Genomic DNA, 24,746 nt, shown 5'->3' on the forward strand with positions numbered 1-24,746 from the left:
CTTGCATCAGATCAAGGCTATGTATCACTGTTAGTGCTTCTTGATCTTAGTGCAGCTTTCGACACAATTGATCATAGGATCTTGCTAGAAAGGTTAGAACGCTGGGTTGGAGTCTCAGGCACAGCCCTTTCATGGTTTCAGTCTTACTTAACAAATCGCTATCAGTTTGTAGAGCTCAATAATATTTCATCCAAACGTACAATGGTTAAATATGGGGTCCCGCAAGGCTCCATCTTAGGACCACTATTATTTACATTATATATGCTACCATTGGGCACAGTTATAAACAAACATGGTGTCAATTTTCACTGCTATGCGGATGACACTCAACTTTACATATCAGCCAAACCCGATGACAAACTCAGTTTAGGAAAAATTGAGGCCTGTGTAAGAGATATTAAATGCTGGATGTCTCTAAACTTCCTACAATTAAATGAGGACAAAACAGAAGTTCTCCTTGTGGGCCCTAAGGCCGCAAGACAGAAAATTCCAAATTTAATGCTTAATCTTGCAGACTATCCCATTACACCTGGCACAGTAGCCAAAAACCTAGGCGTCATACTCGACTCCGACCTATCATTTGATAAATATATAGATAATACTACTAGGATAGCTTTTCTACATCTCCGCAACATTGCCAAATTAAGAAATGCATTATCACAGGATGATGCAGAAAAATTGGTGCACGCCTTTGTTAGCTCTAGACTAGACTACTGCAATTCACTACTGTCAGGATGTTCAAATAGGAATCTAAATAAACTTCAAATAGTTCAAAATGCCGCAGCCAGGGTTCTGACCAGAACTAGAAAATTTCAGCATATTAGACCAGTCCTATCAGCCCTGCATTGGCTCCCAGTTAAATTTCGTATTGATTTTAAAATTCTATTATTAGCATATAAAGCACTACACGGGCTTGCTCCTGAATACCTCCAGGAACTTATTTCCTACTATGAACCCCTACGTCAACTAAGATCACAGGGTGCTGGTCTGTTATTAGTTCCACAAATTAACAAGGTAACAGCAGGGGGAAGAGCCTTTTCTTATAAGGCCCCCCAGCTTTGGAATAATCTTCCTAAATGTGTCCGGGACTCTGACACAGTCACAATCTTTAAATCTAGGTTGAAAACCCACTTATTTAGTCTAGCGTTTGATAATTAATATCCCCCTTAGATAAAGGTACAGATCCAGGGGTTCATAGACGAAGGGTTTTATGGTAGACTGGGGTGCTGGTGCTGTCATCCTGTCACTGCTCGTGGTCACTCAAGTTTGTTGACAGTGCAGTGGACGGATGCCATTGTCTCAGAATGCCCCCAAGCCTATGTTACCTTCTGGTTCTGCCTTTTTTTTTTTAGCTAGGCTGTAATAATTTAACTTAGTGCCGGAGTTGCTGCCACACTCCAGAAATGTTTATAATTTTACCTGTCCTGTATATGTCCTCATACAGAGCTAATTTTCCCTGTTTCATTTCTCCACATGGCTGCCCGCCTGCTTGAGGTATAATGAGATGAGGAGAGACAAGCGATCCATCCTGGCCGGCCACCTCCTGCCTAACCGGATGCCTACACCATGATGGACATTATTACATCTTTTTCGGTCTAAATGGACATCATTGCATCTTTTACATTCTGTCTACATTCTGTCTATATTGTTGTTGTTGTCATGGTGACCGGTGTCGGCCAGAGGAGGATGGGCTCCCCCCCTGAGTCTTGGTTCCTCTCAAGGTTTCTTCCTCATGCAAAAACTAGGGAGTTTTTCCTTGCCACTGTCGCCTTTGGCTTGCTCACTGGGGGCTAGGACTCGGCACTTGTAAAGCTGCTTTGTGACAACAACTGTTGTAAAAAGCGCTATATAAATTAAATTTGATTGATTGATTGATGTTTAGCAAAGTTTTGCACGCCTTCTTATCTGTGCTCTTGGGCTCTGTTTTTACTCTTTCAACAAGTCTGCGTAGATAGTCTTCGCTCAGTGTACCCTTTGAACCAAACCCATAATGCTTAGCCCAGAATCCCATGTCGAGTTACTCCATCTTCTCCATAATCTCTGGTCATTTGCTACTTATTTTAAATAAATCTAAGCCTCCGATGCTTTACTCTTACTATGTATTTTACCAATTTTACCCAAATTATGACTTCACTTTTTTTTTGTTAAGTCAAACAGTGGTCCTTTAAACACATCTTAAAATGTCTTAAATCTGCTTCGTTGTTACGAGGAGCAGAACCAAACAGGTCTCCAGGCCCTATTGGAGGTCTCTGTTTGACCCGGGTCTAGCCTTTCCACTAAATTACGTCTAACAAGTGCGCTCTACCTGGCTGGGTTTTATCCCAGACTGCATCAGGCAGCTTGGCTAAGTCCCAGACTCATAGGCGATATCTGTCTATACCCCTACCTTATTACAGAGAACCTCCTCCGAGCAGACTCTGGCGGAATTACTACATTTAAGAATAAAAAAACATTTCTGTACTAAATATTTCCAGTTACTTCGGTCCTTAAGATCGTTTCCCTTTTTTCGCAGGGTTGCCACTTTGCCCAGCCCTGCCAGGGATTTATTCCCTCAGAGAGCATCCTCGAAGATCAGTCACCGCCTCTCTGGGGTGCCTCCCACCGATCCTGTTCATAATGTCAGTCATGGCCTGGCGGTTAGGGAACTGGTCTTGTGACCGAAGGGTCGTGGGTTCGATTCCCAGACCTGAGGCTATGACTAAGGTGCCCCTGAGCAAAGCCCTTAACCCTCAATTGCTCACTTGTATAAAAAATGAGATAAAAATGTAAGTCGCTCTGGATAAGGGCGTCTGCCAAATGCTGTAAATGTAAATATAATGCCAATTGGTAGTGGAAATTTCCTGAAAATACAGTGGGTTGCAAAAGTATTCATACCCCTTGAACTTTTCCATATTTTGTCACATTACAACCACAAACATAAATATTTTTCACTGGAATTTAATGTGAAAGACCAACACAAAGTGGTATACAATTCTGAAGTGGAAGGAAAATTATACATGAATCAACATTTTTTTTACAAATAAACTGAAAAGTGCGATGTGCAAAATTATTCAGCCCCCCTGAGTCAATACTTTGTGGAGCCACCTTTTGCTGCAATTACAGCTGCAAGTCTTTTAGGGTATGTCTCCACCAGCTTTGCACATCTGAAATTCTTGCCCATTCCTCCTTGCAAAACAGCTCAAGCTCAGTCAGATTGGATGGAGAGCGTTTGTGAACAGCAGTTTTGAGATCTTGCCACAAATTCTCAATTGGGTTTAGGTCTGGACTTTGACTGGGCCATTCTAACACATGAATATTCTTTTTTTTAAACCACTCCATTGTAGCTCTGGCTTTATGTTTAGGGTCGTTGTCCTGCTGGAAGGTGAACCTCCGCCCCAGTCTCAAATCTTTTGCTGGCTCCAACAGGTTTTCTTCCAAGATTGCCCTGTATTTGGCTCCATCCATCTCCCCATCAACTTTGAACAACTTCCCGGTCCCTGCTGAAGAGAAGCACCCCCAGAGCATGATGCTGCCACCACCATATTTGACAGTGGGGATGGTGTTTGCAGAGTGATGTGCAGTGTTATTCTCCGCCACACATAGCGTTTTGCATTGTGGCCAAAAAGTTCAATTTTGGTCTCGTCTGACCAAAGCACCTTCTTCCACATGTTTGCTGTGTCCTCAACATGGCTTCTGGCAAACTGCAAACGGGACTTCTTATGGTTTTCTTTTAACAATGGCTTTCTCCTTGCCACTCTTCCATAAAGACCACATTTGTGTAGTGCACGACTAATTGTTGTCCTGTGGACAGTTTCCCCCACCTGAGCTGTGGCTCTCTGCATTTCATCCAGAGTTACCATGGGCCTCTTGGCTGCCTCTCTGATCAGTGATCTCCTTGTTCGGCCTGTAAGTTTAGGTGGACGGCCTTGTCTTGGCAGGTTTACTGTGGTGCCATACTCTTTCCATTTCCGGATGATGGATTGAACAGTGCTCCGTGAGATGTTCAAAGCTTGGGAAATCTTTTTATAACCTAAGCCTGCTTTAAACTTCACCAAAACCATATTGTCGAGTTATCGAGAGGTTTGACTGCCTGAACTCAAACAGGCTTGGCACAGAGGACGCAGGAAACAACTCAGCTCAACTTCATCTCATTTATTTGGTTGAAAACCCAAAGCAGGTTGATAACCTCAAAGAGAAGACAAACAAACAATCATACATTTGTCTACCCATGCACATGTAATCATATTGATTTTCTGTCTAAGATTAATAGTAATAAATTACACAAACTTATCAGCAAACTTGTAATCAGTATAATAAGTAATATAAACTCATTCTCATACAAACCCAAGGTAAGGAAGGAGGTAAACCACATACCATTAGCGTCTCTGTGCTCTGCTGACTCAAACTGCACCTAGCAAACAGACAAAGGCCTCCCAGGTGCTCTCCCAGATTACCCTTCCTCTCTGCTTTCTGAACGCCAGGTGAACATTTGCCGCCCCCTAGCACCCTCCATGCACCACACAAGCATTCACCACCTCCCAGTGTGACAAAGTGTGAATAATAAAATGGTACACAATGATACAGCACAACCCAACACATATTCCTAACCTGTCTGGTGTGTTCTTTGGACTTCATGATGCTGTTTGCTCCTCAATATTCTCTTAACCAATATCTGAGGCCGTCACGGAGCAGCTGTATTTGTACTGAGATTAGATTACACACAGGTGGACCCTTTTGAGTCATTAGCAGTCATCAGGCAACTTCTGAATGCAATTGGTTGCACTCAGGGAAAATGGGGCTGAATACTTTTGCACGTCGCACTTATTAGTTTTTTATTTGTAAAAATGTTTTGATTCATGTATAATTTTCCTTCCACTTCACAATTGTATACCACTTTGTGTTGGTCTTTCACATTAAATTCCAGTGAAATATATTTATGTTTGTGGTTGTAATGTGACAAAATATGGAAAAGTTCAAGGGGTATGAATACTTTTGCAACCCACTGTAGATGTGGTTAAAAGAGAGTTTTATTACAAAAGTATAAAATGCCCCCAATGCATGAGAGTGCATGAGAGTTTCGTCTAGATCTGAGGAGAGAGGGCAATCCAATCTCCTTTATTCTGCTGTTATCACATGTTTACAGTACATTTGGGCACACTGAGAAACTGATGGGGGAGAATGCACAGTACAGTTTTCGTCTCACATGTGCATTCCTCCTAATATGGAGCTTTGCTGTTTTTAGTGTAAGAAACTGACTTATTAGTTGTACACAAGCTTTCTGTCTCTGCACATTCCTCTGACGCTGGTTACACACAAACAAGTACATGATTACAAATGAATCACTGAACCGAATCACTGATTAACCTTATTCACAGGTTTTCTGCTAATCCGAAGCACATGTGCTAAATCATAATGTTCTTATTGGGGTGATGGGTGCTGTTTCTCTGTCCATTCGAGTACTTACCTCCTGCGCCGCTCTCAAGTTTTCCTCCCGCTGTTATTCTTCCTGTCCATTTGGTTTTGGTTTTTGGGAAGGGTTTTTTGTTCCTCACGGCGTTTGCCAGCCAGCCAGCTACCTCCCCTGGCGTCCTTTGTTTTCTCTTTGGTTTTCTGTTTGTTTGTTCATTGAGTATTTCTGTGATTGTTTTCTGTTCACCCTCGACGTCGGCACTGAAAACACAGCGCGCCGTGTCTTTGTTCCCTCGCGTGTATGCTATCGTTCAGTGCACGGACGAGGCACTTGGGTCCGCCATCCTAAAACATCCGTGGGAGATTCCGTCTTCTACATCTCCTGCTCTGACAGCACTAATAACATTCACACTCAGTCACATAAATGACTCTGACAAAGACGAGCACGGGACACTGTGCGAATACACATTAAATAGACAAACCACATAAGCCCCAAGTGATCACGAGACGAGCCACAGGTGAGACAGATGAACACGCTCAGACACAACCACACCCACAAAGTTCCACAGATACAGACGACTAGACATAGACACACACCCAAAGGGGAGGTGTCAGGGGCTGTAGCGTGACACTTATGTGATCTTAAATGACATTAGCAAATTTCCCTGACACATGCGACCCTTGGGGGCCTCCTTGGCCTCTGGTAACCAAACTAAGCATCCTATGGGAAGCAATTGGTCTGGGTGCAATTGGTCTTGCTGCCATCACCAAGCAAGCGAATATGCATGGGATCTCCTGGTTCTGGGGAAACACGAACATCATAACGTCAATTGTTTCCTTTATGCATTTGATCAGCGGCTTTAACTGCCAATTAACAGGCGGGTTCCGAGTTGCTTTTTTACCTTCCCTACGTATTGATGGTGTCTGACCTCTTCTTCAGCCTGTAGTGAGTTGTTGAAACATGTCAACAGGGAGTCAAGACTCCCTTCCAAACATCAAATAATAAGATGAAAATCCGGTGGTATCATTTCTTGTACTGTTGTATGCGTGTACTAGTAGAGCTGTATGCTGAATCCACTGCTACTTTTAACTTGGCTGCAGTGTACCGAGCATAGACAACAGTGTTCTATTGAAATGTTCTGGCTGAGGGTCTCCTTGAGGATGGCAAGGGGTCGTTCTAGACTTCTTCACTCCCAGGACCTTCAACATGACCTTCTAAATGCCCTTCTGATTCGTCGTGCACTTGTCCTCTAGTGAGTAGTGGGCACGCAACCTCTGAGGGTCGCAGGGTAAAGGGTAAAAATGGATTATGTGGCTAACATAAGACGTTTCTAACTTGATGTAGGACCCAGGGACGGACACGAGGTCTTTAGAAAGAAATTAAAAAAGGAGAAAGAAGATTTGGGCAGGCTAATGGTAACAGCAATTACTAAATCGGACTCTGGGAGAGATAGAAGTTGGGAGACACAGGTTGACTTCAAGGCAGCATATGAACTCTGAGCGTCTTACTGTGATGAAGGCGTGTTGTGAAGCGGACCAACCGGTGCGCATTCATGGTTCATTTCCTCCTGTAGTGGCTAAGTCTGCGGAGCCGGCCTCTCTCTGAGACTGCTCAATGGCGGAGACTTAGCAGAGACATCACGGTCGCAGCTGGAGGGTGCAGACAATCTTGTGCACTTGACTTGAGGAGGTGTACCTGGGTTAAACTAAAATCAATGTCTGTCAGCCAAACAGAATTAACTCTTACTTAACTAAGAAAGGAAATGAGCTTGACTTGAAAGACTAGACAAAATGAAAGAAAGTTTGACGACAACACAAACTAAGTTAAATACTCAAGAAAAGAAAATAAAATAATATAGAAAATAAATATAATATAGAAGAATCTTCTGTTGGACTCCATTAGAGGTTTATTGGCGGTCTTTTGACATTGCTCCAGTGGACTCTGCGGTGTTTGGCTCGAGTCCAGCAAACTCTGTTGGCCGCGGTGTTTTGGCGTTTCCCCAACGAGTTCCTTTTTGAGTCTCAGCGAGTCATTGCGAGTCTATTGTCTCTCCTCGAGCAAGGGTTTTTAATTAACTTTTATGGGCGTCATCGTAGAGCACTTTCTTGGTCATTATCTCATTGACCATTGGGCCTTGATTACTGAATATTCCTTTTTAATCAAAATATCAACTAACAAAATAATCCATGACTGCTTCAGTTTCGCCAAACAGAGTCCGTTACATGTGTTCTGGAGAGCATAGCTTATCTTGGCTTAGCCTACGTTAGGCTAACATGTTTACAACCCAACTGGCTTGTTATTTTGCGCATGTCCTAGTCAAAGACAAACAGTCACGAATCATGGCAAGCGAGTTAATCTTTTCAGCTTCGAGTGAACTATTGGTTAGAACAGCTTTCAATCACTTTGAAGGCATCAGCTGGTCGCTGTCGAGGCTTCTTGGTTGGCCCACTATCCCTCCCCCTTTCACACCTCGCTAGGCAGAGTTTGAACATTGAATTTTAGGTGACAAAATTAGGTCATCTTTTGTCATAAACCTGCCTTTTAAATGGATGTTTAAAGAGACCAACATGGTCCACGTGTTTTCAAAGCCGTATTTCTCATGATCAGCTGCATGTAGACAGCAAAAAATCGGTATGCATGTAGATGGCATAGGACATTTTCAATTAATCTGGTTTGATTTTAACATCATCAAAATTTAATATGTGATTTGATGTCAAATTCATGCTGGGCCCTTTCTGCAGAAAGGGGTTTAATTGATCATTTACTGCCAGGTCTAATCCAAGTGGTCTGAAACGCACATGGCAACAGATCAAAATGAAGTACAAGAATATTGTGCAAAGTGGTAGGACTGTACAGAACTATATCTACTTCTTAATATTTCAGTTTTCCCTTCTCAGGGGTTGCCAGAGCAAGCCAGTCTTTTCCATCTCACTCTGTCCTCCATATCCTCTGCTCTCACACCAGCTACCTGCATATCTATATTGACCACATCTATATATGTCCTCTTTGGTCTTCCTCTGTGACTCCTGCCTGGCAGCTCCATATCCAACATTCTCCTACCAATATATCCATTGCCCCTACTCTGCACATGACCAAACCATCACAGCCTGTCTTCTCGAACTTTGTCTCCCAATTTTCCAACCTGTGCTGTCTCTCTGATGTTTTCATTTCTAATCCTGTCTATCCATATAATGTACTTCAGTATAGTTTCGCATGTCTAACAGTTGATTCTGGCTCTGTAGCTAATAGGAAGAAGGCAGAGGCACGTAAAACAGGAGGAGGCCCACCACCACCATCCTTCACACAAGCAGAAGAATTGGCACTGTCACAGAACAGTGGCCGGCCTATAACAGAAGGAATCCCTGGTGGAAGCCCATCAGAGCCACCAACTTCACAGGACACAACCGCTTATGTTCAAGACAGGTTCATTACAGTAACCTCTTTATAGTTTATAAAATAAAAAAATTATACTCCATTGACATAGTCTGACCAAATATATAATGCTATCTTTCCAGTGATTGGTGGTGTTCTGACATTAACTGAGCCTTCTGCAGTTGTAAGTACTGAATGGCCTTGGATCCTCCATGTTTGATTTGAATAACTTATTATACAGCAAATATTCAATGTTACAGGAAGATGAAGAAACAATCTCTGCTGCCTCAGAAGAGGAATGTACTGAGAGGCCTACAGAGGTAGAGTATATGATGAATAGAGAGCATGGCATTCCATTTGAACTGTCCAGTTAATGTGTGTGCCTGTCTTTTAACAGAATGTGACTGGGAATGTACCAGAAGAAGAGGGACCATCCACCTCCAGAGCTCATATTAGAACTGTACGAACATGTTCATGTGTTTCTTTAAATAATTGCAATAATTTGAAACTGCAAATTTACTCATTCGTCCATAACATGCTATGTGTTTTAACTTCTTTCATTTAACCTGCCAGTAAAGGAGCTCTACAAGGTCCACCATACAAAACAAATTGAGAAGTATGACCTTCAAATGGAGCACATAAAGCTGCAACTCAAACAGACAAAGCTAGAAATTGAGTTGCTTGAATATAAGTTAAAGGTGGGTTGAGGTGCTGTGGGTCCTATGAAAATTAATGACCTTACCAATGAATAATGACAAGGAATTTCCATTCATTGCCAATTATGTGTTTATTTACAGGAAATAAAGAAATCATGAAACAGAACAGTGAAAATGTCTTTAATTCATATTGAAATGTTACAAGGTGGGTGGGTGATGGAGGAGGAATTAATCATTTAGTCATTTTGTCTCTCACAACTCTACCATCTCTGTTGTCAGCCATATGGATGTGAGGTTTATCGTCAGTGTGCATGTCTGATATGGCAGGCTGTCGATCTCCTCTGATGGTGGCAATGTTGTGCAGTACCGCACATGCCATTACAATGTCGCATGCCCTCTCTGGGGTTACGCTGAGTATGTTTTAACCCGCTTTCTGGAACAGGAAACTGCGGGTTTTAGTGAACTCAGAGTTAACAAACCCTGAGTTAGTCACTTAACCCGCTTTCTGGAACACCCCCCAGATGTACAGATATAGAAGGTTCAGATATAGAAGATAAACCAGCACAAAAGGAAACACATGATTTAACAATTATTCTGTCAGTGGTCCTGATCTGAATCAAAAAAGAAACTGAATAAGGCATTTAAGAGAATTGCCACCCTGATCGAGAGAGTATTTTTATACTCTGAATTGTCCTTTGTCATTTGAGACAATTACATCACCTGTATCGGGTGGGTGTGATCAGGTTCTACTTCATATAAATATCAAAGCCAAATGCTCAGTCCCACAGTTCCGTTCTGATTGATATCTTTGAGGACACTTTCATGATTCATAAATATAATGGAGATTAACCAAAGTGATCTCTGCCTGCAGTTTTCCTGTCCAGAAAGATCTGTGTCTTCTTTCTATCTGTTTCTATGTGTGTGTACAGCAGCTGTTGTTCTGCTAACAGTGTGTGGGAACCTGCTCATCATCATCTCTGTGTCACTTTAAGCAGCTCCACACACCAACTAACATGCTCATCCTCTCTCTGGCTGTGTCAGACTGCCTGGTTGGACTATTTGTGATGCCGTTCCATTTAAGTCAAATGATTGAATCCTGCTGGATTTTTGGAACAGCCATCTGTCTCTTTTATTATTTATTCTCCTTTTTTGTCACAAGCATATCAATATATAATGTTGCTCTTATTGCTGTTGATCGCTATTTTGCCATCTCTAACCCTTTCCTCTATATTGAAAAAGTGTCTGTGAGCAGCATGTGTGGTGTGATTTTGACTATGTGGATGTTATTACTGTCCTATAACTCTGCACTGCTTTACTCCAATGGAATGTCGTCAGGTATCATAATGTGTCTAGAACAGTGCCTCTTTGTCTTACATGAGATTTGTTCTCTGATTGATCTTGTATTTGTTTTTGTTATTCCCTGTTCTGCAATAATCATATTTTATGGTATGGTTTTTGTCATTGCCAAGAAACATGCCACTGCTATTAGAGATATTAGTGTTCAGGGTAAAGACTCAAAGAACATGGCAGATTCAATGAAATCTGAGAGAAAAGCAGCAAAAGTTCTCAGTGTTTTAGTAGCTGTGTTTCTGGCCTGTTTATTTCCATACTTTGTTTTTTCTACAGTAAGTAATGCTGTAGAAACACAGTCATTTTCTAATTTTGTAATCCTTTTATATCTCAATTCTACTATTAATCCAGTGATTTATGCTTTATTTTACCCATGGTTTAGAAAGTGTATAAAAATCATTTTTACTCTTCAGATATTCAGAACAGATTCTGCATTGATGAATGTGCATTGACAAATTAAATGGCATTAAGAGTCTTTAGAAAAACTTCCACAAGCTCTTTCAAGTGGACCAGGAGTGACTTTTGAAAAATAACTTAAGATTTAACTGGGCAATAACAGAGCAATATGTTAAAGGGACTGATGTTGTTTTGCACTCTTAAAGTTCCACCAAGCTCCAAGTATTTGTTTCTTGCATTGCCCTTATTTTGTAGGCAGGCAGACTGGTAATTATTTAAACAAAGTTGAGTATAGAGTGACCAGATGTCATTTTCTGGGTCCAGTTCACATTTTTGGAGTCCTGAACCCAGCTGAAGCTGTCCCTGAAAATGTCCCTGTTTAACTTTGAATTTGTTAAAACTTAAGTCCTGAGAAAAAAGGCAAATGAGCAGTCATCTCACGTTTGGCTCATTTTGGCCACCAGAGGGGGCTACTGCTGTCTACTATCCACTTCCATAGTGAGTCCTACATTCATCTTTTAAAAGACTTGAATGTAGGACACCATCCTATTCTACAAATTGTGTCTCTTTTTCAGCCATCCATAAATGACATGTTATAGCCACAATCTCTTTATCTCAGGAACTAGAGCTAGCCCAGAGATGTGTTTGTGGTCTGGCTGTACAGGCTATTAACATGGGCCTTTTTTCCATGTTTCTTTTAATGCCAAAATATTTTTTAGTTCATTGTAATTATCGGCTCATACATCCACTGATTTTTTTTGTGTCAAACATATCCTTGTCTCAGCCCTGCCTAAGGTTCTAGAGTTAGTGACTTTCAAGAAACCTTTTGGTTTGTGACAAATTTCACAAGGGAGAAACCAAAACATAAAAATTATCATTAAAATAAAGGAAAAACAGAAACAGACAAGATACACCAAAATATCAAGTATAAAAATAAATTTTAATTATAAAAGTATAGTTCTTTAGTGTGTCTATGTAGTAGAGGTAGTGCACTTAGTATTTAAGTCGTATAACAGTTCTGTGCAAATTGAGACCATGACTGATGCCAGCCATACAGACAATGCAAGTATGTAGTTATATAAAAATTCTAAAAGAAAAAAATTAGCAATGCAATTTTTCAAGATGAATGAATGAATGAATGTTCGATTTTATATAGCGCCTTTCCAAATTCCCAAGGCGCTTTACAATTTAACACAGGGACAAGTCAGACAACCAATCACACACACACCGGCGCAAAAAAAAAAAAAAAAAAAAAAAAAAAAAAAAAAAAAGGATATAAACAGTGAACAATGAATAAAGTACTATTGCAGAATAGTGCAGAATATGGTAAAACAGTAAAAATAATAAACAGGGTAACTAGGAGGGTGTGTCCGCAGAGATGGGGGTATGACCGTTAGTGACCGGAATGAAAGTGTCACCGAGTTCCAAGTTCTTAGTCTGCTTTCTTATAACCAGGGGACAAAAGACTTTGAATCTGTCCGTGGAGCAGGACTGGGTCAGCAGTCTGCCACTGAATGAGCTCCTCTGCCAAGTGATCGTGCTGTGCAGAGGATGGTGAACACTGTCCATGATGTTCAGCAGCTTGTTGAGGGCTCTCCTTTCTGCCAGTGGTGTTAGGGGCTCCAGCCCTAGCAAAGAGCCAGTAATTAAATCTTTCATGATTGTTGTGGATATATTAATATGAAGATGTGACCATTACTTTTTCCATGAAAAGCCCAAAACATCAGACTAAACAGAGATGTTATTTATATTAAGTATTTTAAATGTTTTTCACACAAACGGCACAAATCTGTCTGCAACAGTGTTTCTCTTAGTTTTGGTCATAAGATGAACAAGACCCTTTGATTTCTGGCATAACTTGAATGACATTAAAAGTGTGTAGTTCATCCCATAGTGTCTAATGTTCTCATGGAAATCTATGATTTTTGTTTACACTTTAAAAATCAAATGTTTAATGCAATTAAGTGCAAATGCAAAAATGACTGCGGTCTTACTCCATTTCCCAGCATCCACATGCTCACACATACCTGTCATTTGATTCAGTTTCACCAGTCAGAGCCAAGCTTCAACCTTAAGCTTCCACTGATTATTAAGTGAATTCACCTGTATTTTAGTTGTGTTTGCCTGTGTAGCCTGTCTTGCAAAGTATTTCCATGTTTTTCTCATGTATACTGAGTGGGTCCTCTGTCTGCCTCTGCAGTTACGGGCCTGTTTATTAATGCTTCTGCTGCTAATTATTTTTCAATATACTATTTTAAAAACCTTTATCTTTCACCCTTGGACTTTACAGTTATTACAGAGTGTCAATTTGAATCTAGTATATGGGTTTCAGAATGTAAAGTCGAAGTGATGAGTGATGGGATTACTTTTCCAGGAAATAATGGTTTAAGTAATCCCATTTCAATTTTAGAGAAGTAGTGAGTAATTGGTAATGGACTACTTATGAGTAACCACCCCAACACTGCTAATGACCCACTTAATGGGCAGGACTCTCCGCAGCACCAAAGCCATGCTCTGTGGCAGACTTCTCAATGCAGCTGAATGGCACAGGGTGATCCTCACCTTAAATCCTCTAGGACTTCAGACCTGTGTAGGTATATTAGGCAGAAATAAGTATGAATGGCTATCACTCTCCCTTGCTTGTGTGAACTTGTGTGAACACTGAAGTCCTCCCCTCACTTCCCTCTCATAATACAGACTCCTCCTACTTCCATAAGTAGGATACTCTTGTATCAGTTTGGAAAGAAGTGTCTTCAGCACGTGGTAGTTTGGCTGCTGGTTGGCTAATGTTAAAATCATTAGCAACAGTTGCTATTGTTGATGCCTCGATATTATCTACTGAAGTACAAGTACCTCCAGTACAGTATTTCATCATTCCCTCCTAATAATTCAAGCAAAAATTCAAAATGTCCCACCCACATCGTTTCATTGATAGGATTGTCGGGTTGGAACTGTATGTTAATTTTGGCAGAGCTGGAGCGCAATTTATTACACGTTGGTATGTGAAATGTTGAACCGGGAAAAAACCCAAATGCCAATCACAAAATAAAACCGAGAACTGAAACTTCCGCCAAAAGGACTGCGGGAAAAGCGCAAAAGAAAACCTCCGTGAAATGGAAGTACAAAGGAAACCCAAAACAGAAAGAGAAACAAAGTGCGTGGAAAAGACGCGAGAAAACCAAAACAAAAGAAACAACCTGAAGACGCCAGGGAAAGTAGCTGGCTCTCAAACCACTACGAGGAACAAACAAAAAAAATATTCCCAATATAACAAATGAAACTGGATAGAGAAATAACAGGGCTGGAAAACTTGAGAATGGCCAGAGCGGCGAAGGGGCGAGCGTACTCAGAAACGACAGAGAAAACAGAATAAGTATAACAAGGAAGCAACAAGAGGCTGACTGAATGCGCATAGTGACAGCAACAAACAACTCAGCAACGAGACTCTGCAGCAATCTTCCTAAAATAGGGAGAACAGCTGCAGGTTATTGTCGCTGATTACACTATGTAACAAGTTTTGTTCCCAGCTTTTTAATGTTATATTCCAATTGCTCATGTCTAAAAATACATACATTCTTCATAAACTTTGCTTTTGTGACCACGGCAACAAAAATTATGAATTTTTATTATAGAAACAAACGATTTTGCATCTTCTCATTTATACAGTCAGACTAAGTACACTACAGGCATTGCAAATTTACACAGATTACCAAAAACTGTTCAGAAGTGTGTGGTTTTCCAAGATTTACCACTATACTGCAAATCAGTTTCAAAAATCAACCCCCAAATATAATCGCCCATCATGAGCGGAGAGTAGCGATAGCTACTACGACTCTGCGGCGGAGGAGGCCTTTCTCAGGGGAGACGATCCGGCTGTTGACGAGTACGTAAACAAACATTTCTTTTTGAAATTATATATACATACACACACACACACACACTTCATATATAGCTAATTTATGTGTGTTTATATATATATATATATTCATATCGCTACATTACTTTTATTTTAGATTTGTTTGGATGTTCTAATAGGATCGATTCTGGGTCAGGTGAAGAGTGGAAGCCTGCATTACCTAAACGCAATAGGTTGGTCACCCCAACTCCAGCTGCATCTCAGGAGCCATCAAGCCCCTTGCCTGGAACCTCCACTCCCATCCAGAGACCAACTGTTAAAAAGAAGGCGGCACAGGAAGTCGGTTGGGAGTCCACCTCAGGTCTTGGAGCAGGATGAAGGACAGGTGGCATGACATCACTGACGAGGATGAAAAACCCAGTCTTGTCAGATTCCTTGCCAGGTGACCACCAGGACCACAACTTTTGCCTAGCACAATATACTCACCTCTGCAGTTGTTCCAGCTGTTTTTTTAACTCTTCTGTTGTCCAAACACTTGTGCACAACCAAATTGAGAGGTTTCAGCTGCAGCTGGAAAGTAGATAAAGTGGGCTGCAGTTTCTTTTGGTGAGTTTTATGCCTTCATCGGAATCATTGTGTACATGGGCTTGGTGAAAGTATCACGGATTTATGGTCCAAGAAACAGCTGTACCAATTTTCATTCCCACCCACAGTGATGAGCAGCAAGAGATTTACTGCTATTTCAAGCAATCTTCATCTGTCTGACCCTCAGGAGGATGAAGAAAACATAAAAAAGAAAGGAACTCCTGCTTATGACAAACTATTCAAGATAAAGCCCCTGTACACCAACATCCTCTCAGCATGCCACAGTTTTTTCCAGCCCAGGAGAGAATTGTCCGTAGACGAACGAATGGTGGCTTCTAAAGCAAGAAGTGGACTGAAGCAGTATATGAAGGCAAAGCCCACTAAATGGGGCTACAAATTGTTCATCCTGGCAGAATCAGCAAGTGGGTACACGTGGCAAAATGTGGTGTGGCGTTGTGCCTAGTACCAGCACGCAACTGCTTCAAGCAGTGGCATGATGAAAACTAAAAGAAAGCACATGCAGATATTGTACATTATTTTTATAATTCTGTCAGTTTTATGTAGCAAGGCACAATAAATAGTTATTGTAAAATTTTGCTGAGTAAAACAACCAAAATTAATCTTCTGCCTCATTTCACTTCTTTATTGGTTATTGATCTGGTTTGGCTTTAGATTTTCATCTGTGGTAAAGGTACACTACCGTTCAAAAGCTTGGGGTCACTTAGAAATGTTCTTATTTTTGAAAGAAAAGCAGTTTTTCTTCAATTTTGCTAACATTAAATGCATCAAAAATACACTATACATTATTAATGTGGTAAATGACTATTCTAGCTGTCTGGTTTTTAATGCAATATCTACATAGATGTATGGAGACCCATTTCCAACAACCATCACTCCAGTGTTGGCTCTAATGGTACATTGTGTTTGCTAACTCTAAGGAGGCTAATGGATATTTAGAAAACCCTTGTGCAAGTAGGTTTGCACAGCTGAAAACAGTTTTGCTGATTAGAGAAGCTATAAAACTGACCTTCCTTTAAAGCTAGTTGAGAATCTGCAGCATTACAATTGTTGGTTCGATTAAACTCACAAAATGGCCAGAAAAAAACAACTTTCAATTGAAACTTGACAGTCTATTCTTGTTCTGAGAAATGAAGTCTATTCCATGCGAGACATTGCCAAGAAACTGAAGATTTCCTAAAATGGTGTGTACTACTCCCTTCAGAGGAGAGCACAGACAGGCTCTAACCAGAGTAGAAGGAGAAGTGGAAGGCCCCACTGCACAACTGAGCAAGAAGTACATTAGAGTCTCAAGTTTGAGAAATCGATGCCTCACAGGTCCTCAACTGGCAGCTTCATTAAATAGTACCCGCAAAACACCAGTGTCAACATCTACAGTGAAGAGGCGACTCCGGGATGCTGGCCTTCAGGGCAGAGTGGCAAAGAAAAAGCCATATCTGGCTAATAAAAGAAAAAGATTAATATGGGCAAAAGAACACAGACAGAGGAAGATTGGAAAAAAGTGTTATGGACAGACGAATCAAATTTTTAGGTGTTTGGATCACACAGACGAACATTTGTGAGACGCAGAACAACTGAAAAGATGCTGGATGAGTGTCTGACACCATCTGTCAAACATGGTGGAGGTAATGTGATGGTCTGGGGTTGCTTTGGTGCTGGTAAAGTGGGAGATTTGAACAAGGTAAAAAGGGATTTTGAATAAGGAAGGCCATCACTCCATTTTGCAACACCATGCCATACCCTGTGAACAGTGCTTGATTGGAGCCAATTTCATCCTGCAACAGGACAATGACCCAAAGCACACCTCCAAATTATGCACAAACTGTTTAGAGAAGAAGCAGGCAGCTGGTGTTTTATCGGTAATGGAGTGGCCAGCGCAGTCACCAGATCTCAACCCCATTAAGCTGTTGTGGGAGCAGCTTGACAGTATGGTACGAAAAAAGTGCCCATTAACCCAATCAAACTTGTGGGAGCGGCTTCTGGAAGCATGGGGTGAAATTTCTCCAGATTACCTCAGCAAATTAACAGCTAGAATGCCAAAGGTCTGCAATGCTGTAATTGCTGCTAAGGGAGCATTCTTTGACGAAAGCAAAGTTTAAAGTAAAAAATTATTTCAAATAAATAAATAAATTTCTACCTTGTCAATGTCTGGACTATATTTCTATTCATTTTGCAACTCATTTGATAAATAAAAGTATGAGATTTTCAGGGAAAACAAAATTGTCTAGATGACCCCAAACTTTAGAACGGTAGTGTAGAAGTTCACTTTGAGACGTCAAAAAGCTACTTGGAGAGTGGTTGGATGACAGTTTGTCAAATAATGTAAAAAAAACACACCATAGGATGTTGCCATCAAGAGTAGGTTATACATAAACACTTTTCCTGCAAGAATTGTTAGAAAATTAGTTTTTCAATTTGCAGAGGTTGGGTCCTTTGGAGACTCCAAACGAGTGAATAACTTCTGATCAGTGAGGGTAATCAGTTTAAAATTTTACATGGTAAAAAGTGACCCATAGGGGCAAAATATGAAACTGCAAAAACATTTATTGGACATGACCTCTTCAGTTTATGGTCCCTAAAATCTAAAACAAAAAAAAAAAAAAGAATTTGAATTTGTTTTTTTCTTCTTTATCATATTTTGGCCATTAGAGTTTAATTTCAATAAGTTCAATAAGGTGTTTTCAATTAATTTTGTAAAGGCTTTTGAGTAATAATACTTCATAAAATTGCCTCTGGATTATATAATATTGGAGTAAAAACTAAGTAGTCAGACACGGAACGCATGCCTTGACGTATGCAATAGCAACCGGGCGCCCACTATGCCCCCAGAGGCAGGGTGATAGAATGTTTCCCGCATGGCCTGGGAAAACCGATCACAACACACACACAGATCAGGGTGGTTCTCCCATACAGGTGTCCCCAGGCTAGTGTCTTGCCTGAGAGGAGAGCGAGGACATAAGCCACTTTGGCTTTGTCAGTAGGGAAGCGCAAGGGTTGTTGCTCAAAAACAGAGCACTGACGCAAAAAACCTCTACATTCCTCAGGATCCCTAGTGTAATGTCTGGGAGCGAGTAGGGTAGGCTTTAACCGCAGCAGAGGGCTCAGGAGAGCTGCTTGGGCTGACAGGTTGTTGTGTCACTTGATGACGGCCTGCACGGTAGCGGTTAGGTTTTGTAATTTACCTAAAATTTGTTGGAGCGTCTGTTCGTGCCTACCCAACCCCTGCCCATGTTATGAAACGGCAGTTCTCAAATCCACTATTTCTTGTGATATAGCTGGGTCCATTGTTAGACAGTTGTTCTGTTACGCGTTGGTATGTGAACCTGCATACAAAGCGTGAAATGTTGAACCGGGAAAAAACCCAAATGCCAATCATAAAATCAAACCGTGAAATGAAACCTTTGTCAAAAGGAATGAGGGAAAAGCGCAAAAGAAATGAAAGGGAAAAGGGAAGTATGAAGGAAACCCAAAAACAGAAAGAGAAACTAAAAGCGCGCGGAATACTCGACGCGAGAAAACCAAAACAAAAGAAACAAACTGAAGACATCAGGGGAAGTAGCTGGCTCTCAAACCACTACGGGGAGCAAACCAAAATAATTCTTCCCAATATAACAAACAAAACTGGATAGAGAAATAACAGGGCTGGAAAACTTGAGAATGGCCAGAGCGGCGAAGGGGCGAGCGTACTCGGAAACGACAGAGAAAACAGAATAAGGTAAGTATAACATCAAGGAGCCGACAAGAGGCTGACTGAATGCGCGTAGTGACAGCAACAAACAACTCAGCAACGAGACTCTGCAGCCGTCCTCCTCAAATAGGGAGGAGAACAGCTGCAGGTTATCGTCGCTGATTACTCGTTTGATTGCGCGTACGCGAACTAATGCTTTTCTGCGCGCGAGCGCTGGTCCGCGAACAAGTGTTGGCTCGGGAGCGAGCGCTGGCTCGTGAGTCCCCTCCTGTGGCGACAGGAGGAGCGACTCTGGGGTCAGCCCTGACACAATTGTGAGGAAATGTAAGTGCAAATGGGAGATTATTTCCTTCATAATATGTCAGAGTCATACTGTTAACACAGTGAAATTAAATATCAAATGACAAGTTATTTTAAATTTGGATTTTTTAATTAATTCACAGAAATACAAATGTGTATTATGTCTTAAAGGTGTCATAGTCACATGGAAATACACTTTTCATTAGCATTTTCAAACTTGCATTTGAATTTGCAAGAACATCCAGAATATGCTCGTGCATATATTAGGAATCAAGTGCTGACTCTCCTTATACAGGAAAATCGGCATGATATACTATTCAACTGGTCTGTCTTTTCAGTGAGTTATGAATTATTAGGCGTTTATATTAGCGTTAAGATAAACCAGTACATAGGAGAAGGACATGTCATTACATTGCTCTCCTATGTCTAGAGCACCTGATTTAACTATTATTCAGCCAATGGTCATGATCTGAATCAGATGTTTGAATACAAAAAGAAAAGTGAAAAGTCCTCCAAGGAGAACTGCCAACCTGATCAACCACAGTGTTTTTTCTACTCTCTGAATTGTTCTTTGTCATTTGAGACAATTACATCACCTGTATCAGGTGGGTGTGATCAGGTTCTACTTCATATAAATATCAGAGCCAAATGCTCAGTCCCACAGTTCTGTGAAGCTGAACTGTTATGATTGAAATCACTGCATGTTAAGATTCTGATTGATATCTTTGAGGAAACTTTCATGATTCATAAATATAATGGAGATTAACCAAAGTGATCTCTGCCTGCAGTTTTCCTGTCCAGAAAGATCTGTGTCTTCTTTCTATCTGTTTCTATGTGTGTGTACAGCAGCTGTTGTTCTGCTAACAGTGTGTGGGAACCTGCTCATCATCATCTCTGTGTGTCACTTCAAGCAGCTCCACACACCAACTAACATGCTCATCCTCTCTCTGGCTGTGTCAGACTGCCTGGTTGGACTGTTTGTGATGCCGTTCCATTTAAGTCGAATGATTGAATCCTGCTGGATTTTTGGAACAACCATTTGTGTCATTTATAATTTATTCTCCTTTTTTGTCACAAGCATATCAATATATAATGTTGCTCTTATTGCTGTTGATCGCTATTTTGCCATCTCTAACCCTTTCCTCTATATTGAAAAAGTGTCTGTGAGCAGCATGTGTGGTGTGATTTTGACTATGTGGATTTTATTACTGTCCTATAACTCTGCACTGCTTTACTCCAATGGAACGTCGTCAGGTATCATAATGTGTCTAGAACAGTGCCTCTTTGTCTTACATGAGATTTGTTCTCTGATTGATCTTGTATTTGTTTTTGTTATTCCCTGTTCTGCAATAATCATATTTTATGGTATGGTTTTTTTTATTGCCAAGAAACATGCCACTGCTATTAGAGATATTAGTGTTCAGAGTAAAGACTCAAAGAAAATGGCAGACTCAATGAAATCTGAGAGAAAAGCAGCAAAAGTTCTCAGTGTTTTAGTAGCTGTGTTTCTGGCATGTTTATTTCCATACTTTGTTTGTTCTACAGTAAGTAATGCTATAGAAACACAGTCATTTTCTAATTTTGTGATCCTTTTATATCTCAATTCTACTATAAATCCAGTGATTTATGCTTTGTTTTACCCTTGGTTTAGAAAGTGTATTAAAATTATTTTTACTCTTCAGATATTCAGAACAGATTCTGCATTGGTAAATGTGCATGGATAAATTAAATTGCATTAAGAGTCTTTAGAAAACATGCAGAAACCCTTTCGAGTGGACCGGGATGAGTTTGGCAAAATTGTTATAGGACTTAAATTTTAAGTGGGCAATAACAGGGCAATATGTTTAAGAGGGCAAAACAACATCAGTCCCTTAAAGTTCCACCAAGTATCCATCAGGCTCCATGTGTAGCAAAAGCATAGTTTTGACCCAATACCAGTTTGATGCCTTACAAACGCACAGCAGTGAAGGTCTTCAGAAAAACTGCAGAAATTATCATGTTTTTCTTAGTGGTGTCAATTCCAGGTTCAGAGATTAAAAGTCCTCACCAGGATTTTGCTCAAGCTTGCTAGATTTTCTAATTAGCAAGCCAGGTAAAATTAGTGGAATCAACACAATCCAGGAAGCCTGAGCAAAATCCTGGTGAGGGCTTTTAATCTCTGAACCTGGAATTGACACCTTTAGCTTTTCTTTCATCTTAAGTCTAATGCTCACAATGGCACCTTCTGGCATTCAGTCCAGCCTGAGGCAGCTTAACTACTGATTCAATCATAGTAAAAAGCTTATTGTTTGTGCTGTCCACCATGCTGCTTCCAAAAATAATAATAATAATAATAAATATAGCCGCAAGCGGCGATTGGCGGGTTCACACAAAAAAAGGCAAAAAAGCCCAAAGGGTCTTTTAGACCAACAAATTGGCCTCTTGGCCTCAATAGGCAAAAAGAAGCTCAATAGGTCCTTTAGACCCAAAAGTGAATAGAAGCTGTTTGAGTGGAAAAAATGCATAAGTAAATCAATGTGACAAAACATTCAATTCAACTGAGGCACTAAAGGCCCAAAAGGATCAAAATAATGTGTATTGGCAAAATGATTCAGATCACAGAACTAAATCACATGCTGAGATCAGCTTTGTGTGCGTTTGTGTGGTGTTTCATGTGAGCAATTGTTTTCAGTCAGTTTCGGTGTTTGGCCACTAGATGGAGCCCAAGTACTATCATACTGATATCTCATTAATCTCAGTAATGCAATGACATTTTGGTGAATTAAAAGGTTCATTTCTGGTCAGGCAGTGCACTTTTTGTTATGAGATGCAATTGCAATGTTATTGACCTCATTGATCTGAATCATACAAGCCCCATTACTTGTCTGCATTCTGCATACCAAGATTGCTGCGTGAGTTTTTATGATTTCTCAGGTTTTTGGGTACTGTAGCGCCTCCGACAGGCCAATTTGAACCAAACTTGGCCTACCTCACAAGGACCTCAGTGTATAAAAGCCTTTCAAATTGGGAGTTGATCACTTACATGGTTTATGAGTTATAGCAATAAAGGTCATTTATGGCATGGCCAGAAGGATATAATGGAAAAATTGACCAATCAGACAAATAAAAATGCAACATTTTTTCCATATTTAGTTAACTACAGTGTCTACAGATTATGCCTATGCCATTTTTGCCATCATTGGATCAAATTCCTAGGACTAGTTCTTAAAGAGCTATTTTCAAACAATTGATGAATGTGACAAAAGTATGCATTTTTTAATAGGACTTGTAATTGCAAAATTGTCAGGTCTACTGCAAGGTATAAAAAGAAACAAGTTGCATGTTCCTAAGTGAAAATTTGGAGGAGTTATGCATGATTTTCACAAATAGCGCCACCTAGTGGCCAAATGTTTCAACACTGCACAGTATGACACATAGTCCTGGGATATGCACAGTGATGAGGTTTCATGTTGATTGGCCAATGGTAAGTCTGTCAAATGGCCATATAATTCAAATAAAAATTAATTGGCTCATGGCGGCCATGTTTTTTGAGTGATGAGGTCATCATTGTGTGCCTTGATACCACTTGGGCCCCTGATGATGCCTGTAAAGTTTGGGCTTGATGTGACTAATGGTTTCTGAGAAACAAATTTCCCCATGTTATAGCGCCCCCTATTGGACAATCGTGGCCAGCTTTGACCTGTGACCTCTGAGTCATGTGCCCTAACAACTGATAAATTTTCATAAAGATAGGTCAAAGCATTGCTGAGATATAGCTGCTGAAGTCAATTTGGCCACGCCTCAGAGCTATTGATTGACATGTGACAACCAGACTGTATACCAATGTCACAGTTTTGTTGATGTTCCTTGATAATGAGATTCTTGTGAATATTTTGACACCAAGATTGTGGTGATCAGATGAAAAACCAGGGACTAGTATAAAAAAGTAGGTTTTGCATATTATGCAAATTAGCAAAAAATCTAAGTAGGCGGAGCTTAATGGTTCTTGAGGCTTTTTTGTTTGGCTTGAGCCAAGGAATCCATCAGAAGTGGAATTTTGTTTCTAGGCCCTACGCTTTGGGAGATATGGACCAAAACGCAAAATGGTGCGCTATAGCGCCACCATCAGGCCAATGTGGGTCTCTGTGCTTAAGCACGGTCCCGCAAACAGACTACACCAGTCTGCCAAGTTTGGTCTCCCTGGGCCTTACGGTTTAGGCTGCAGTATGCGTTTTATGCGGAGAAAAATAATAATAAATATAGCCGCAAGCGGCGATTGGCGGGTTCACACAAAAAAAGGCAAAAAAGCCCAAAGGGTCTTTTAGACCAAAAAATTGGCCTCTTGGCCTCAATAGGCAAAAAGAAGCCCAATAGGTTCTTTAGACCCAAAAGTGAATAGAAGCTGTTTGAGTGGAAAAAATGCATAAGTAAATCAATGTGACAAAACATTCAATTCAACTGAGGCACTAAAGGCCCAAAAGGATCAAAATAATGTGTATTGGCAAAATGATTCAGATCACAGAACTAAATCACATGCTGAGATCAGCTTTGTGTGTGTTTGTGTGGTGTTTCATGTGAGCAATAGTTTTCAGTCAGTTCTGGTGTTTGGCCACTAGATGGAGCCCAAGTACTACCATACTGATATCTCATTAATCTCAGAAATGAAATAGGACATTTTGGTGAAATAAAAGGTTCATTTCTGGTCAGGCAGTGCACTTTTTGTTATGAGATGTAATTGCAAAGTTATAGACCACATTGATCTGAATCATACAAGCCCCATTACTTGTCTGTATTCTGCATAACAGCATTGCTGCATGAGTTTTTATGATTTCTTAGGTTTTTTGGTACTGTAGCGCCCCCGACAGGCCAATTTGAACCAAACTTGGCCTACCTCACAAGGACCTCAGTCTATAAAAGCCTTTCAAATTGGGAGTTGATCACTTACATGGTTTATGAGTTATAGCAATAAAGGTCATTTATGGCATGGCCAGAAGGATATAATGGAAAAATTGACCAATCAGACAAATAAAAATGCAACATTTTTTCCTTATTTAGTTAACTACAGTGTCTACAGATTATGCCTATGCCATTTTTGCCATCATTGGATCAAATTCCTAGGACTAGTTCTTAAAGAGCTATTTTCAAACAATTGATGAA

General features: G+C 40.5%; 2 pseudogenes; both read left to right on the forward strand.

The window, feature by feature from the left end:
- The first annotated feature begins 9,800 nt into the window (after positions 1-9,800).
- On the forward strand, positions 9,801-16,067 carry LOC143523652 (trace amine-associated receptor 13c-like; annotated as a pseudogene).
- Positions 16,068-19,915: 3,848 nt separating this feature from the next.
- Positions 19,916-21,368, forward strand: LOC143523655 (trace amine-associated receptor 13c-like; annotated as a pseudogene).
- The last annotated feature ends 3,378 nt before the right edge of the window (positions 21,369-24,746 follow it).

This window comes from Brachyhypopomus gauderio, chromosome 9, assembly GCF_052324685.1.
Source record: "Brachyhypopomus gauderio isolate BG-103 chromosome 9, BGAUD_0.2, whole genome shotgun sequence".
Lineage (NCBI taxonomy): Eukaryota > Metazoa > Chordata > Actinopteri > Gymnotiformes > Hypopomidae > Brachyhypopomus > Brachyhypopomus gauderio.